Genomic DNA, 15,672 nt, shown 5'->3' on the forward strand with positions numbered 1-15,672 from the left:
GGCCTTCTCCTGAGTCTCTGGGCAGAGTTCTCTACCCAGAGTGGGTCTCCAGTTGCCCCTGACCGGCCAGGAGGCTGTCCCCACTGGCCCACATTGACGACGACGATGAGTTCCAGGCTTGTGAGTCATCCCGGAATGTCTGCTCTGCCTGCAGCTCCCAGTCCCTAGCCAGAGACCCTCTTTCCCTCTTCTTGGACCCAGAAAGGAAGCCTTGCTGACCACTAGTCCCAAGTGAGCTAGAGGGGCTTGGCCTCTCAAGGGGACAGTCCCTTCCTAATGACAGGCTTTATGGCTTCTGTATCCCAGGTGGGGAAACTGAAGAGGGGCAGGTATGGGAGGGCACAGCCTTTGGGTCTCCCCAGCAGCGAGTCCCGCCCTCTTCATGCAGACTGGAAGACATCTAATTGGTGCAGCTCAGGGATGAAAGAAGCTGGGAAATTCCTGACCCTCAAGGGACTCGGGATCCCCACCCTCTCCCTCCCCACCCTCCTCACTCCCCATCACAGTCCTGGATTAGTTGACTCTCTAGCTATCACCCCAGTTAGTGCTAGACTGACCTGGTAACTCTCGGGGGGGGGGGGGGGGTTCACTTCCCTGTGCCTTAGTTTCCTTGTCTGTAAAATATGAATACAGAAAAGTTCCTCCCCTCAACTAGGACTGTGATTAAAGAATCAGACACCAGTCAGGCATAGCAGTGCACGACTTTAATCCCAGCACTCGGGAGGCAGAAGCAGAAGGATCTCTGTGAGTTTGGGGGCCAGCCTGGCCTACAGAGTGAGTTCCAGGACAGCCAGAGCTACACAGTAAGGCCCTGTCTCAAATAAATAAAAGCAAGAGAGAATCAGTCACACCTTGAGACACACACCTCCCCCCCCAATCCTCACAATTTCTACCTCTGACAGACAGCCCCTCTTCTCCCATTCCAGTCGCCTCCCCCACCCCCTTCTATCCTCCTCCTGGGGTACTGGCCGATCCCTGACAAAGACAAGGAAAGGCAGAGAGACCTTGAGGTCTGAACTTCAATGTCATCTCTGCCCAGGACCACTCCTGGACTTCAAGAGCCTTCAGGTTCCTCTGAGGTTTGTGTGTGTGTGTGTGTGTGTGTGTGTGTGTGTGTGTGTGTGTGTGTGTGTGATGCGGGGTGGGGAGGGGATGACAAAGGAGAGAAAGGCTGCTCTTTCCTTACTTTTCTTTCCCTAGCAGAAAAACCTGTCCCCTCTACATCCTAAGACTTCATCTTAAGTGTGCCTTGGCTGCTGCCTGAAGCTGCACCCTTCTAGGAACTTCTGCCTCAGGGAGCCCATCAGCTCTCAGAAGGGACGTTCCAGGGGATGAGATATCCGCTGGCCCAGAAAGGCGTGGGAACCGGGAGGCCAGCATAACTAACAACAAACATCTGTACCAGGCTGAGCCGTAAGCACTTCACACATTTATACTCCTGTTTGAACTCACACAAAGTCCCCAGGGCGGGCGGGTGTGCTGACGGTCTGCAATTTCAGAGGAAAGAACACAGAGAGGCTAAGGCTGCTGCCCCAAGTCACAAAGCCAAGAGTCAGAATTCAACCTCAGACAGCCTGGCTCCAGAGCTCTCCTGCTTAACTGCTACTCTGGCAGGTCCTACAGACCCAGGATAGACTGCAAAGAGCACCAGGGTACCTAGGTGGAAGAGGCTGCTGTGTGCTCAGACAGGTTCCCCCCCCCCCATGTGTGTGCTCACCCAGGGAGATGCAAGGTAGAAGGCTTAGACATGGACAATGGATGCAGCCCAGCTGCAGCAACTGGAAGAGTACAGCAGTCTGTCTCCCTCCCATCACCGAGGACCGTTGTGAAAACCACACATCCTCATGGCCTCTCAGTGAATTCTCACAGCCCTGACATACCTTAATACAGCCTGAATACCTCTGTTTCACACACAGAGACCCGAGCCTAACAGGACTGGAGTGCTACCTAAGCGTTACCTTTCTAGAACCGAGGGCTGACTGAAGCTGGACTCCGTCATGGTCCGTTTTGGCCATGGCCCCCCGTGTTCTTCCCTGGCACATCCACACAGTTCCTGCAGCAGACCATGTGCACCAGGGGAGACTGATTGCTTGTAGCCCGGGTATAGCAACATCTTCCTTCTCACTCAAGATACCCCCCGCCCCAGGTCTTAGACCTGCTTTATACATGACCGAAAGCCCCTTGCTGGGGTCTCCCCAGACAGGAAACGGTAGACACTCTTCCCCCTTTGCTCTTAGTCAGCCTAGAAACCCCGGCTGCATACCCCACATAGGCACCCCAGCTAAGGGTTCTTGAGTGTTTTCTGTGTGCCAGGCGTCATCGTAAGTCATCGAATGGTCATAGTAGTCCTATGGTGTAGGTCCCAGTTGTATTTTTTTATAGTCATTTTATAGGGAGGCAAAGAGAGTCTCAGAGGAGTGACATGCTCAAGGTCACACAGCTAGGAAGCTGCGGAGCTGAGACCGGAGCATAGCACTAAGCCGCATGCTATTATATCTCGTTCTCTGACATCGATGGCGCATTTACTTTACAGAGCCTGCAATTACTGACTGCTTTGCTGTGTCCTGTGTTAGGGACACAGAGGTGAGGGAGGCATAGGGTGTTCCTCTCTTTCTCTGCCGGCTCCTGCCTAGCACACTTCTCAGTGGCTGGATGGGATGGGCTTCTTTCCCATGGAGTCTTCCTCCTAAGCATGCTAGGACATGTGGGTCTTGGCTCCCAAGCGTTTGGTACCTAGTGAGGGGAAATGCTGGCGTGGAGCCTGAATGGGGAGCATGGAGACCAGGAAATGCAATGGGCTTGGGGTGAGGGAGCACAGGGACATCTTTCTGCTTCTGGCTCCATTTTTTTTTTTGGAGGGGGCGGGGGGGATGGTTTCGGTTTCAAGAGAGGGTTTCACTGTGTAGCCCTGTCTGTCCTGGAACTCACTCTGTAGACCAGGCTGGCCTCAAACTCACAGAGATCTGCCTGCCTCTGTCTCCTGAGTGCTGGGATTAGAGGCGTGCACCACCACCGCCCGGCTTCTGGTTCCATTTTGATTTTATGCTGCCATCTGTTCCATATCTATCTGTGATGATGTCTATGGAAGCCAAAAGGGCACCGGGTTCTTAGGAGCTGGAAGTGCGTTGGTTGGGGGCTGCCTGATGTGGGGGTTGGGAACAAAACTCACGTCTTCTGCAAGAGCAACAGCTGTCCTTAACTGCCATCTCTCCAGCTTCTGTGTAGTTCGTTTTGATTGTCAATTTGATGGATCTGAAGATTCCCCAGGGCTTAGTAGCATAGCTTATTTCTGGGCATATCTGAGAGGGTATTTCCAGGGAGGATCATCGGGGGGGATGGGGTATACTCCTCCTGACAGTAGGCAACATCATTCCATAGGCTGGGAGCATGGGTGGAATAAGAGGAGAGAAGCAGGAAGAAGTCCAGTATCACAGACACTCTGTCTCTGCTGCCTGGCTGCTTTGTCCCTCACACACACACACCCCGCCCCGCCACCACAACGTTCCCTGCTACCCTGTAGTGATGGAGCAGCTGGTCATGGAATGAAACCATGGGCCATAACTGTTTCTAGTAATTGAAGTCTGGCGACACATTCCCACCTTAGACTGTCTCTTCATACCCGTCATTCTGCTTATGTCCGTCTGTCTTGTCTCCCTCTTGCCTTCCTGGGTACCCTCATCACTTACCAGCTTCTTTTTGCCCCTGTGGAACAGCAGATTGGAAGTTTGGCCACCCACAAGCAGAATGTACATCTAGGTCTGAGTGGAGCCCATTCCTTGGGGGTGTGAGGAGGTCTAGGTCGGTCCCAGGAAGGATCAGGGCTCCTGTCCCTGAGTCCTAACGTTTGAAGGTTAATCCAGACATGTCATACTCTGTTCTTATTTGTTCCCCCTCGCCCGTGACCCCTCCATCCTCTGACTGATCCCTTCCTTCTCCCAGATTGAACCTTCTCCTCACTCCCATGAGTCCGTCCTTTCCTCACTCCCGTGATCCGCCTTCCCAAAGACCCTCTTTGGTCCTGCCCCCCATTTTTCCAGATATGGTCTTACCTCAGTGGGACAGATGGGGATAAGGACAGCACAGGATACTGGAAGCCCAAGACGGTGTCCCAACATCCTGGTTCTCATTCCAGAAACTTCCCAGGATGCTAGAAGGCCACCTGTCTTCTCGGCTCTGGATGCTTAGAGTTCGTCTATCTAATACTGTCCTAATGTTAATTTTCAAAATAACCTTTTTTGGGAGGGGACTATTTTAGATGTACAGATAAGTTGCAAGGAGGGGACAGAATGTTCCTGTACATCCCTTAGAGTTGAGGTGTGGTGATTTGTACAAGCCGAGCGTACCAGCACTGGGACATTACTATGAGCTGGACTCTGGCCCTTACTCCAACTACACTCATTATTCTCCTGGTGTCCATTTTCTGTTCCAGGATCCTATGTCACACTCGTATGTCCTCTTGGCTCGTGACCGTGTCTTAGTCTTGGATTTTTCTTTGTGACTTTGACAGCTTTGAGGAGAATGGGTCATATGTTCTGTAGAATGCCCCATGGTAACTTTAGCACAGCCAAGCCTTTCTAAAACAAGACCCCTCAAACAGGCAAAAGCAGCATTGTCCTAGGCAGAGAAGTGATGGAGAGGGTGTGAAGCCATCAGTTCCTCTAAATATGACTTTCATGGAATCCTTGAAACTCTAGAAACCCCTAGTGGCCATAGAACCCAGGTGGAAAACCAGTAATTGGGGAAAAACTCCTCTCAGAGGCTGATTTTGTAAACGTCATAACAACTAAGGCTGGCACATATCCGGGGACAGGGCCTTCACTACGTTAGAGGAAACCCCTGGTGCTGGAAAGCTATGTGGAGTCTTCTCCTCAGGCTCTGTTGCAGGGAGCTGTTTGCTAGCCAGGTCCCCCTGAAAGGTTAAGACACCCAATGTGCTAGGTTTCCACCCTTCCACAGACATCACTCTGAGCAAAAGATGGTCACTTTACCTGGTCATACTCCATCTTCAGTATATCCCAGGATTGACAATTATGAAGACACAATAGACCTGACCCATTGTCTCAAGGGTGTGTGTGTGTGTGTGTGTGTGTGTGCGCGTGCGCGCGCGCGCGCGTGCGTGCGTGCGTGCATGCGTGCCATGTATATACAATTGTCCGTGTGTGTGTGTGTGGGGGGGGGTGTCATATGCCCATGTATGTGTTTGCGAGGACCAGAGGTCAATGTTGGGCATCTTTCTCAATCACTTACCCTCTTGTCTTTGGGGACAGGGTCTCTCACTGAACCTGGAACTTACTGATTGGGTAGATTGTCTGGCCAGCAAGCACTCAGAATCCTCTTGTCTCTGTCTCCCAGCACTGAGACGTAGCCACCAGGACCAGCTTTTTACATGGGTGCTGGGGATTCGAACTCAGGTCCCCATGCTTCACTTCACCCTCTGAGTCTCCTCCCCAACCATCTGTTTGTTGCTTCTCTGAGGCAGCGTCTCTCTCACTGTGCATCGCTTGCCAGGCTAGAACTCACTATGTAGACCAGGCTGGGCTCAAACTTGTGGGAATCCTCCTGCTTCTGCCTTAAGTGTGTTTCTACCAGCATCCCTGGGTTAATCTGAATTATCAGTTGGATCAGAAGAGCAAGAGGTGGCAGGAATCTTGACAAGGCAAGGTGTATTCCAGAAGGTATGGAGAAAAAAATTACAAACATTTAGAAGTTCATAAGGTTTGTGAAATCTTTAGTAGTCTGCAGCATGCCTGGATATTCCATCCAAAGAAAAGAAATTATTTCATTGTGTTTTCCTCCACAAAGAAGAAAGTGCCTCAGGCCGGTTTTTTCCAGCTTTGGGGTGTGTTCTACACCGGAGAATATATTTACCGGTGACAGAGGCGATCTGAGTGACAGCCGGAGTAGAAAGGTGCTCTGCACGCCTTCCAGGCATGGTAGAATGGCCCTGCCCCTCGGGTCGTATGACCTGCAGGCCTGCAGAATAAGAGGTATTTGTGGCTCAAAAAAAGCATTTGAAGCCCACCTTGTTAACCATACCTGTAATCCCAGCACTCAGAAGAATGATGCAGGAGGATATGGAGTTCAAGACTAGATTGAGCTACATAGTGCGGGGGGGGGGGGGGGGGGGAGGTGGGGGGTGGGGGGGGGAGATAAAACCACTTGAATACATCAATGGGAGAGTCACAGTGTAGTTCCCAAGGGCTTCCGAGGAAGGTCATCTCCATTCGAAGATCAAACAAACCAGTTTCTTGCCTGCTACAAGGTCCTGGCAGAGTCAGAACACCAGGGGACATCAGGTGGCCCTGTTACCCAGAGCTGTCTACCATGAACTGGGTTCTGGCAGACCCTGCACACAGCTGGTCCCTGTTGTCCTGGTCTCTCTTGGATGCCCTATTATGTGTCTATTAATGTTCCTCCTGTTAGCATATCACGTAGCCAAGAACACATGCTTCTAGCTGTAAGTGGCCGGAGACCAGGGTAAGAGGAAAACACTCCCCTGACAATCCCCCTTCAGGATGTAGACAGCAAACTTAATGAATATAGCCTTCTAATGTGGTGCCTACATACCACAGGGGTGGGGCATTCCTCAAAGTCTACAAGAGGCCCATGGGTATTGGATGTCTCCATGGAAGCAATTAATATATACCACTCGTAAACCTGAAAGGCAATATTCATGAAGATTTTGCAGCAATCCCATTATGTTTTAAGTAACCTGCATGTCCTTTAAGAGTGTGCAGGCACTAATTGGGATTCAATTGCTCTACCTTGGCAGTTTGTCTCAAGCAATATATTTTCATGTAACTCACCAGGTTTGAGTGATCACTTTTGGGTGGCAGAATCTCCTCAACCTAAATAATAAGCCAGTGACTCGGAAGTGGTTCATTAAGGCTTGGGGACGGGGAGTTACTCAAGATATAGGACTAAGAGGAGTACTAGCAACGCCTGAACAAGAATCCAGTTCCGCTGAGTGGTAGTGGCGCACACTTGTAGCACTCCGGAGGCAGAGGCAGGTGGATCTCTGTGAGTTCGAGGCCAGTCAGGTCTACAGAGAGAGATCCAGGATGGGCACCAAAGCTACACAGAGAAACCCTGTATGGAAAAGAAAAAAGAAAATGAAAAGAGAGAGAGAGAGAGAGAGAGAGAGAGAGAGAGAGAGAGAGAATCTAGTTCCCAGCTTTGAGGTGGTAGTACATGCCTTTAATTCCAGCACTCTCGAGGCAGAGGCAGGTGGATCTCTGTGAATTCAAGGCCAGACTGGTCTACAGAGTGAGATCCAGAACAGCCAGGGCTACTCAGAGAAACCCTGAAGCAGGCTTTCTTGGACCACCAGTTCCCAAATCATGACACAGAGACTTATTAATCATGAATGCTCAGCCTTAACTTAGGCTTGTTTCTAGCTAGCTTTTTTTTTTTTTTAAACAAATCAACCCATTCCTATTCATCTATATGCTGCCCCAGACTTGTTTACCTCACCTACATACTGTCAATCCTGCTTTCCTGCTTCTTCTATATCTGGCTGGCTGGCCCCAGGCTGGGGGGCTCCTCTTTTCTCTCCTCCCACCAGCCCCGCCTACCCCTCTTCTGCCTAGCTATTGGCCATTCCGCTTTTTATTAGACCAATCAGGTGCCTTGGGTAGGCAAGGTGGAACAACAACACATTTTTTACATAGTTAAACAAAACAAATGCAGCCTAAACAAAAGCAACACAGTTTACAATTAAACAATTATTCTGCAATACAAACGACAACATGTCTTTATGTAGCTAAGGTAATATTCCACAACAAAATCCTGTCTCAAAAAACAAAAACAAAAAAAGAAACAAACACAAAACCAAACCAACCGATTCTGTCCCCCACAAAGCCAACGGCTAAGAACTGGAACATGCTGGATGGTTCCACAGAGGCAGCAGCAGAAGAGAAACAGTGAGTGGGATGCTGAACATCTGAGAGCAAGGCTCCCTGGAAGGGCGATCCACGCCATCTGAATCCCTGGTGTGCTGTGTATGTTAGGAAACTTTGTCAAGTAGTGGCAGAGAGCCACGGAGATTCTCACATAGTTTTCAAACAGAGCATAATGATCTTTCTGGTGAGCCATTGGACTGATCTCTCTCCTTTCTCTCTCTCTCCTCTTCCAGAACAAAAGCAAAATAAACTTTCCAGGACAAAATTAATGGATTTTTTTTCACCACCCCCGCCCCCAGAGGCAGGAAGAAAAACAAACTCCAGAGGCTGGGCTGAAAATTACGTCCTCTCAGTCAAACAGATACTGAAGTAATGTGTTCCCAAAAACTTGAGCCCAGCTGTGTTCACCACCACACACATGAGAGAGTGGGAAACCAATTTTCCAATGCCATGAAAAGGAATGAGAAGGAATTTGAATAACCTTGCTATTATCTATCTATCTATCTATCTATCTATCTATCTATCTATCTATCTATCTATCTACCCTACCTATTTATTTTAAACAGGGTTTCTTTGTGTAGCCCTGGCTGTTTGGGAACTCGATCTGTAGACCAGGCTGGTCTTGAACTCAGAGATGCTCCTACCTCTAGGTACGTGCCACCACCACCCAGCAACTCTTGCTATCTCACATGGTTATTAGAACTTGTAAATTTGGGCTGAGGAGACGGCTCAGTCAGTCAGGTGCCTGTGGGGCAGACAGGACAACCTGAGTTCATACCCCCAGAACCTTAAGCAAAAGCTGAGCATAGCTGCACGCGCCTGTAAACCCAGCTTTGCCATAGGGAGAGGAGGGGAAGGACCGAGATGGCAAGTCCCTGAAACTCATTGACCAGCCAGCCTAGGCTAACTGATGAGAAACCCTGTCTCAAAAAATAGAAATAGGTACCAAGTGTGATAGCGCACACCTTTAATCCCAGCACTTGGGAGGCTGAGGCAAGCAGATCTCTGTGACTTTAAGGCCAGCCTGGTCTACACAGTGGGTTCCAGGCTATACTGTAAGACCTTGTCTCAAAAATAAAAGAAAAAATAATTGGGGGGGGGGGCAGTGACATGGCTCAGCAGGTAAAGGTGCTTGTGGCCAAACCCATGTGAATTCTATTCCCAGGACCCACATGGTATAAGGAGACAGCCAACTTTCATAATTTTTTATTTCAACATACATGCCCTGGCATGTACACACACACACACCTACAAAATAAATACTATAAAAAATGTTTCAGGCAGTAGTGGCACACACCTTTAATCCCAGCACTTAGGAAGCATAGGCAGGCAGATCTCTGTGAGTTTGAGGCCAGCCTGGTCTACAAGGCAAGTTCCAGGATAACCAGGGCTACACAGAATAACGCTGTCTTGAAAAACAAAACAAACAAAAAACGTTTAAAAAAAAAGGTAAAATAAAGGTGGAGACCTCAGTCCTCCAAGCGCACACAAATTTGTAAATCTTTGTTCCTGTCAAGTTTGGACTGTCGCAGGTATTCAGTGTATTGTCACCTGTCCACGCCGTTTAAGGTCTTAAAACTGGTCTCTAGCAACCTAGCAACCTAATTAAGACTTGAAGCTATTGTTGAGACGGAGTCCCTTGCCGGGCTTGGTGATGACGTCTTTAATCCTCTAAGAAATATCAAATATGAGTATATGAGTGTTTTCTTTTTTTCTTTCTTTCTTTCTTTCTTTCTTTCTTTCTTTTTTTTTTTTTTTTTTTGGTTTTTCGAGACAGGGTTTCTCTGTGTAGCTTTGCGCCTTTCCTGGAACTCGCTTTGGAGACCAGGTTGGCCTCGAACTCACAGAGATCCGCCTGCCTCTGCCTCCCAAGTGCTGGGATTAAAGGCATGCGACACCACCGCCCGGCAAATATGAGTGTTTTCTATCAAAAACTATAAAACTTGTGTTGAGAAAAGTTTTATCTCCCCGACCTTGTAGGACTTTTATGCAAATGTTTTACTTCTCTCCACCCAGAAACTCTTTGTTTACACAAAGGTTCACTGCTCTATCCTAGGAATTTGATAGCCTTGGAGCAGCAATCTTTTTTTCCTTGGAGTTTTCAGATTAGCCGACTGAATAAGACTGTGAGATGGGACCCCAGTCAATGGGGACAAGACACAGCCGCCACCTGAGTTGGGATAAAAATCAAATGCACTTCTGTCTGTTTCTCAGCACACACTCTGATCAACAGTAAAGTTTGCCTTGTCCACACTCTGCAGTTGGAACCGCACTCTCTTCCTTTGTGAACCTGAACTTTCTAACAAACCCAGCGCTTGGGAGGCAGAAGCAGGTAGATCTCGGTGACTTTAAGGCTACCTTGTTCTACATAGTGGACCTGGCTGGTGTTTAAGGCCTTAAAAGTAGTCTTAAAGCCTGGCCAGCCAGGGCTACAAAGAAAGACCCTGTCTCAAAAACAAAACAAAACATGTCCCCTGCTCCCCCTGCAAAAAAAGACAGTCTCATCATGTAGCCCAGGTTAGCCCAGCACTCACAATCCTGCCTTCACCTAAGTGCTGGGATTACAGGCATGTGTCATCATGCCTGAATGAACAAATAGTTGTGTCTCACTTTTCTTTGAAACAACTCATGTGGGGCCATGCTTGAAGCTGGCTGAAGGTCAGTGGTGTGCAGAGTCCAGACAAGCTCGACGTATGTGTGGCTCCAACACAAGGGAATGCTGCTTGCCAGCTTCCAGTTCTATCGGCATGCTTCTGGAACAAAAGGATTCCTTGCTTGCTGGCTATTTTTTCAATCATGATACGAGTTGATAAAATGCTTTGGAGATCATGGCCTCGGGAGGACCAGGGATTTGTCATCCCGAAGGTCACTCCCCCAGGGAGGAAAGAGACCACACATAAAAGCCAGTGTGTATCTGTTTCCTGATTGCTTCTCAGTGTCTGTTAGTGCAAGCTAGTGTCCTCCGAGACCTTCCTCTCCCCTTCATAAAATTAGTATTCCCAATTTTAGCAGAACAGATGATTACCTAGAATTATAAAAACTACATTTCCCATCCTCACTTTCAACTGAAAGTAGCCATCAGACTATGTGGCCAATGGGTTGTAATCTCTGAAGTGTGGCTTTCAGGGTCTTATAGGAAGGGGTGCCTGGCATTCCTCTCCATTCCCTCCCACTATTGGTTAGCTCCATTTAGTGGTCAGCCATGGTGGAGCCTGCAGATCACACAGAGCCTGTGGGGAGCCAAAACCCAGGATGAAAGGAGTCTGGGTCTCTGAACAAATCAGTAAAGAAAAAAATTATCTTCCCAGTCTTGGGATACTGTCTTCCAGATTATCAGATAAGAGAGAAGCTAACCCCTGTCTTTTTAATTATTGTTTATTGAAATGCAGTCTTAGAATGTAGCTCAGGCTAGCTTGAAACTCACTGTGTAGGTCAGGCTAGCCTGGAGTCTGATCCTCCTGTTTTAGACTTCCAAGTGCTGGGATCACACACAAGTGCTACCATAGCCAACCTTTGCTGTTGCTGTCTTTATTTCTTTCCCTTTGTTTTAATTTTTTAAAAAATCTTTAGTGTGTGTGTGTGTGTGTGTGTGTGTGTGTGTGTGTGTGTGTGTGTCAGTGTCTGGCTGGCTGTGTGGGCAGTGTGGAGGTCAGATGATAACTTTTGGGCATTGGTTCTCTCCTTCCACTCTGTGGGTTCCTGTTAGTGAACCGAGGTGGTCAGAGTTGGCAGCAAGTACCTTTACCTGCTGAGCCATCCTGATGGCCTGACACTATTATTTTTTGACCTCGATAATGAGGGGTCAAATCTAAATCCTCCCCAGCAGGAGTTGGAGGAAATGTGGAAATTGTAATTGTGAGCCAACTCCATGCCTGGCCACCTTCTTTTTAGTATGCTATGCAAAGATATGAGAACTGAGATTCAGAGTCTGTGCTTAATCACGAACTTATCCAATTGTGGAGGAAAACGTCTCCCACACAGAATCTTGAGGAGAGTGAGGAAATGAGCCCCTGACTTCATGTTTTCACAAGGCCACTCATGATCACGTCCACAGTCCTGAGTGGCCTGAGCAGACAGCAATATAGTCAACCACGGAACTGCCCAGACATCACTAACCTATTACAGATTTACGGTTGAGTTTATGCTAGCAGACTTTTCCTTTATGCTTTGCATTGGTGATTGAACCCGGGGCCGGGCTCCTGCTCTGCTAAGCACAGCTCTAACTGAGCTACAGCCCCAAGCACAGCAGAATGTCCCAAAACCAAACCAAATCGCTGCTCCATCGCAGGACTTTAAATCTTCCTCACCATTTGCAGAGTCTTGTTTCCGAGCAGGAGACTGGAATCAATGACATATTATTAAGACTATTTAAAAAACCACATCCAAACATTACATCAGAACTTAAAGAATTCTTTCCAGGGTCAAACTCAACCAAAGAACAGATCGCTGCACTTGCATGCCCCTCTTTCTAAGCTACAGAAGACAGCGGGACCGTCTTTCAGAAATCTGCCATCTACTGACCTTGCGCGCTGGAGAGGTGAGGGTGGCATGTCCTAAGAGAGATGCAGCTCCGTGGATTCTTGATTGGTCCGAATCCAAAACCATCTGACAGAGCCACTAAATATTTGTTGCCATTTCTAATGGCCTATAATTGTGGTTTGGGGTTTTCTAATTCAGGACAAATAGGAGTAAGAAAAGAAAGTGACAGGGCCTTTCAGAAACCCTCCTGGCTCCCTATAATTGCGTGTCCTCTTCCTCATTAATAGGGGTAATTATTTCTCATATTGCTTTCACAGGGCCGCTTTTTTTTTTAAATTATTATTGTTTTGGAAATAAATGCTCCTAAAGTTGGCTTCAACTTGGTGGTTGGTGTGTGAGTTCAGTGCCTGTCAAGCAACTGCTGATGTTAAGAGTGCGAAAAGCAGGCAGGTGAGGAGGCTGGTCCCTCTCATCTGGGCACTCAGGAGTCAGAGAAAGCCGGATCTCTTGAGTTACAGGACAGCTGGATCTATGTAGAGTTCCAGGCCAGTCAGAGTGACGTAGTAAGACCCTACCGAAGAGGGGAGGGGGGTTGAAGAGGAGGAGGAGGAGAGGGAGAAGGAAGAAAGGATAAAAGCAAGCAGGATGTGGTACTGCACATTTGTAATGTTAGCACTTGGAGGTGGAGGTGGAAGGATCAGGAGGAGATCAAGGCGAGCCTCAGCTAACTACCTCATGAGTTCAAGGCCATCCTCCACTACAAGGACCCTTGCCTCAAAAAAAAAAAAAAAAAAAAAAAAAAGTGTGAGAAAATGCTTCCCAGCTTACTCCCTGAACTACATTCCACAGCGATAAGGAAATTCCAGCGAGGAATCTTGGTGGCGTTTAAGATCTCCCAGCCTGGCTCACCGTGTACAGCCACACTGTGTGTGTGTGTGGGGGGGGGGGGGGGGCGGGAGCACACTCTCCAAGATCCCAATTGCTGCACTCACGCAGCGGAGGTACAAGGCATTCCTATTTTTCGTATTTGACTTGAGAACCCCAGCCCCGTGCTTCTCCCCAAAACCACCCACCTTTTGTCTAAGACATTTCATGGCTCCCACCCCCAGGCTCTGTCTTTCACATAGCAGCCTCAACAAGTTAGCAATCGCCCCGTGGAGGCATCCTCACAATCTTCACAACCAACCCCTTCTGGCTACAGGGGCCCTCGGCTCCACTCTAGAGGTGAGGTCCCAAGAGGTTACGCAACCTGCGTTTTGCCCAGCTGCTGTTAAGGGGCCACACAGGCTCCATCCTGAGGACTTTGACTCCAGCCACAGCTAGTCATAAAAAGGGCTTTCTAGTTCTAAGATCAAAACTTCTCCATCATAGGCTCCCATCCAAGCTGTGACCTCCTGGCTCTGCCCCTCAGTCTCAGCAAGTGCCAGACACTATCACCCCCTCCCCTCCTCTCCCGGCATCCCCGCCCCGTCCCCCTCCTGCCCCAGCTCTTTCTGGGAAAGGCAGCAGCGGTGTGGTCTTCCTGGGATGCCTGATCTCTACTCTGAGCTTTTGGTCCCTTGCATAATGGTCCCCTCCCACAAAGGGACCCGACGCCCCAGGCATCCCTTAGGTCCTACGGCTGGAGGCGGTGCGGGTGCCACGTCCTGCAGAGCTCTGGTGGCCTGCCAATGCCGCTGGCCCTCCCTTCCCGGTGGCGCAAGGCCTGGGTGTGTCCTGCCCAGCGTGGACCCTGCTTCAGAGCAGCATGGAGGAGACAGTCCCCTCCCCTGTCTCCTCCTGCCGCCTCCCACACCACCCAGTGCTCCCCCAGGCCCCGCTCTCAAGATGTTTTAGACTCTCCTGAGGGGCTACCCCTGCCCACCCGGCACCCCGTCTCCCACAGGCCCGTCCCACTGCACTGCTGGCTGGCTGATAATGGGGGACGGGGAGGCGGGTATGGGGGAATGGTGCAAATATATTTTAATAACCATCAGGGGAGGGGTAGACAGAGGGCCCTGGGAGCCCTGGAGAGGCTCCATCCTATTCCAGTCTCTCCTAGCACCTTGCCTGGCGCGTATTGAATGTTCAGAGAATACAGGAGAACTGCTTAGGCTCTGGGCTCAGGCCTCCATTTCAAATCCCAGCCTCCCCTTTTCCCTGCCATGTGATCTTAGGCAGGTTTCTTACCTTCTCTGTACCACCCCCACTTGTCCTGTCTCTAAAATGGGGAGAATGATCCTTTCATTTTATGGAAACGTAAGGTCCTTAGGTCCAGTCCAGTGTCATTACACAGCTGACTCTGTGCCCTCCTCTGGGCACAAACCCTTTCCCCCGGTCTGGTCCCAGTCAGCATCCTAGCCCTGGATCCTGCCCTCACACACACACACCCCCATCCCGTCCCTCTCCCAGGGACTCAAGTTCCCCTCTGTTTCTCTCAACTCTGACAAAGGCAGGAGGATCAGGAGTTCCAAGTCATCTTTGGCTTCACAGTTAGTTTGATGCCAGCCTGGGTCACATGAGATTAGTCTCCAAAAAAAAAAACAAACAAGGAGATTGGAAGGTGTCTTAATGCCTACTTCATGAGCCTAAGGCTCTGGGCAGAGGACAGAGCAGAGAGAGGTGGAATGCCCAAAACTTGCTGGCCAGCTTGTCTAGTCAGTCAGTGAGGCCCAGGTTAATTAGAGACTCCCTTTCTGTCTCCAAAAATAAGATAATGATAGAAGATAACCAATGGTAACCTCCGGCTTCCATGTGCACACAAAACATACATTCGCTCACGTGCACTCTCACACGTGTGAGAACACACACATGCATACACACATACAATGTCCATACACCCCTGCTCCCATATGTACACACACACACCTGCACTCACGTGTGCACACACACAAAACATGAAAACACAATCCAAGGGAAGGATTGTTTTCCACTACATCTCCCACACTAGCTGAGACATCTATCCATGACCCATTTCAGAAACACCACAATCAAAAAAGCTCTATAATGAACTCCGGGCTTTGCAGGGAAGAGCTCTGGTCTCTAGTCACCTGGATCTGTCACCAAATAGCCTTGAGACTTCAAACCTCCCTGAGCCTTCCTATCCAGTGCCTCCCTCCTGGGGTTGTCCTGGGGGGCGTGGGGGGGGTTAGCTACATAGATTGGCAGCTCAGGGCTTGGTAAACCTAGACAAGGTGGAGAAATTCCCGGCCTGGTTATCATAGGAATGGGAGGGGAGAGTGGACCAGGCCTGCCGGCGTCTCTGCTAAGGCTGTGCCAAGGGTGTGTAGTCAGTGGGCTGTGGACTGGACAA

The sequence above is a fragment of the Peromyscus leucopus genome, chromosome 8b, assembly GCF_004664715.2.
Source record: "Peromyscus leucopus breed LL Stock chromosome 8b, UCI_PerLeu_2.1, whole genome shotgun sequence".
NCBI lineage: Eukaryota > Metazoa > Chordata > Mammalia > Rodentia > Cricetidae > Peromyscus > Peromyscus leucopus.